We start from the raw sequence: 3,507 nt of genomic DNA on the forward strand, positions 1-3,507 counted from the left end.
TGACCGAGTTGCTATGTAACAACGTAAATGTTTAAAACCGCGGGAAAATTGAAACAGGTGGTTGTTTTTAATTAAACAAATCTGAGAATTTCTATACGCACAGTGCACTACACACAGTGCACTACGCACAATCTAAGAATGTTAATTAAAAACATTGCAAGAAAAAAACGGTAGAAAATTTAAGTAGTGGAAACTATCGAGGATTGCAATTAACATAATTTTAGCCTGTGCTGTTTTTAGTGTTTAATTATTTGCCGGCTTATTTAAACTTTTCATAATTTGTGATTGCTGTTTTTATGTTGCTTTTAACTTAATGCTCATGCTTGTGTATACTATATGTATTTAAATCAGTTCAGCCTAAATGTGCATGACATGTATGTTAGAACTATGTGACAATTGTCTTTTATGTTTTAATATGATCGTGTATGATTATTATGTTAATGTATGAATGTAGTGGTTAGTGCATCGGACTACTAACACAAAGGTTCCTGGTTCGATTCCCGTTTGGGATGAAAATTTCATTAACTCAATTTTCGGCTCTCCCTTGACACCATTTGCGAGTATGGTCTTGAGGAAACAATGATAGTCCGTCGGACGGGGACGATAAATGACTGGCCCGTGTTAAGAGACTGAGCCATATCTCTTGCACGTTAAAGACACCCTTGTAGATTTCGAAAAAGAGTAGCCTAATGCCGCTACAAGGCAACACTCGCACCCGCAAAGTGGAAAGGGATTAATCAGATAAGTTGTAAAACTTGTTTCCCAATCCACTCTAAATAAATATGTTTAAACTAAAAGCTCAAAAAGCTTAGGTCTATTTGTTTATGAGACATGACGACTAAAAATAAACCTTTTGAATTTTAATGAATTTAAAAAAAAAAATTGTATTCGTCACACTGTCATTGGGAAATTTGTTTGAAAGATGATATATATAATTTTTTTTTTATAAATTCCGAGTTCAGAAATAGAACCGTCCAACTTTTTTTCAAGCGACGATATAAATTGGCAGACAAATATTTATAATGTACCATTTATAGTCAAAAATTCACCAGTGGGAATAATTGCACAATATTATATTGATGTGGGTACGTACGTGTCATAGTTTGTACCCTTAGGATTTTCGGGAGGGATAAATCTTACTTTGTAAAGGATCACTCTGATTCAAACAAAAAATTCTCTGAAACTGACATTATCAAGATGCTTGATTTCTCGATTGACAACATATTTATTACGTTCGGATGACGTGTTTTTCAACAGACTGTCGACATTCAAATGGGAACAAATTGTGCATCTCTTCTTGCCGACTTGTGTCTTTATTATTCTGAGACTGACTTAATATAGGAACTTCTTCGGAAGAAAGATAAGAAGTTAGCAATATCCTTTAACTCTACTTTCCGCTATAAAGATGATATTCTTTCACTAAATAATTAGAAATTTGGTGACTGTCTGAAACGCATCTATCCCACCAAACTAGAGATACAGGATACAACAGATACAGTTAAGTCGGCCTCATATCTTGACTTGATATTAACATCTAGAAATTTTCAATGAGGGTCGGTTGAAAACAAAACTTTACAACAAAAGAGATTATTTCAGCTTTCCAATTGTGAACTTTCCATTTCTAAGTAGCAACATTCCAGCAACACCTGCATACAGTGTATATATTTCCCAATTTATACGATATTCCCATACTTGCATTTCCTATCATGATTTTCACAAAGAAATTACTTAACCAAGAGTTCCAAATGGTGAAGTTGAAATAATCAGTATATTTTACGCACGCCATCACGAGTTGGTTGGCCGTTATGGAATAACCGTTTTCCAAACGATATCGGATATGTTCTTTACGTCGTAACTACAATCCCTTTCCCTTTCATGAATGTGACCTACCGAGTTAGACTATTTGCTGGATTTGTTATCACATAAGCAACACGACGGGTGCCACATGTGCAGCAGGATCTGCTTACCCTTTCGAAGCACCTGAGATCACCCATGGTGGGGTTCGTGGTGTTTATTCTTTAGTTTTCTATGTTGTGTCATGTGTACTATTGTTTTTCTGTTTGTCTTCTTCATTTTTAGCCATGGCGTTGTCAGTTTATTTTTGATTTATGAAGTAGACTGTCCCTCTGGTATCTTTCGTCCCTCTTTTGTCTATTGTTTGTTAAATATGAATCAAGAGTGAAGCATGCACACACTGCTGTTTCTTTTTGTTTCTTTTTGTTTCTTTTTTTCTTTCACGGTTTTCTTGTATTTCAGCGATGATAACTTTGTACTGGATTTTATACTGAATAAAATTAGTTAGTTAGCTATTTACTTCACGTATATTTGAGTGAACAATATCACCTTTTACGATAATACAGAATGTTGTACAAAAATCTAATCGACAAATGCAAATTACTGAGCCTATGACATATTAGGTGAAATTGCAACCCATTGATATATTAATGTGTATTTGACTTGAAAAATGGACACATTCAAGCAGCACACCAGGAAGTCCCCCAACCAGTTATTCAGCCACAAAGCTGTGTCCTTTTCTGTATTGCATCAAAGATAATTGACGTCAAAAATATATGTCCTCAAGTATGTTTGTTGCTGTATATATGTATCACGGTAAACGTTTACCCAGTCATTTAAAAAAGGGGAAAAGTTTGAACCAATAAACTGCAGACTAATATCAAAAACCTGTATGTGTTGTAAGATTATGGAGCCCATAGTCACGACCAGGCATATTACATGCCATGCAGATAACAACAACATCTTGTATGACCCCTAACATGGGTTTCGGAAGAAACTATCATGTGAAATCCAGCGGATAGAATTTTTCGATCCTGATTTGTATTAATGCCCTCGAAAGAGTATCTACGTCTCCTTTCTCGTGTTTAGCCCATTGTATGGCAAAATCCATAATAAGGGAAAGGACACATATTTGCTGGGCATATATTTGACTCTTACATGTATATGGGTTTTAAATTCACAAGTCTTTAAAATATGAATTCGAGTGATTACAAAATCCATACCGAACGTCCGTGCCCCACACGTTGAGACACAAAGTACAGTAAATGAATGACAATACTCATAATGATACAGCAAGGCATATACCATTGCAGATCAGTTGTTTCTGGTCGATCGTATAGGATATACCATCTTACTATTTACAACAGTGGCGGATTAAAGAGGGGTCTGGGTGTTTGAACCCTTTTTTCATGATCAATTTTCCTGTATGCTTACATTGCCTATGTAAATTTTAAAATTGTTTGTATGCACATTGTACGACACATGTATACAAATTTTCTGACGTCAGACACTCAAATCAATGAATGTGTTCGTAGATAGTAGATGTTTTTGTGTTCTGTTAAATTGTTCCTTTTAAAATTGTTATACGATGATGACTGATGTACCCATATTTTGACTATTTTATTTATTGTGTCTGTTTATTTAACGCATCAATATAAATATAACGGAATTTGATGATACTGTCATTAAAGTGAGAGGGTTAGCGCTATAGAA

The sequence above is a fragment of the Mytilus trossulus genome, chromosome 6 (assembly GCF_036588685.1).
Source record: "Mytilus trossulus isolate FHL-02 chromosome 6, PNRI_Mtr1.1.1.hap1, whole genome shotgun sequence".
NCBI classification, from domain to species: domain Eukaryota; kingdom Metazoa; phylum Mollusca; class Bivalvia; order Mytilida; family Mytilidae; genus Mytilus; species Mytilus trossulus.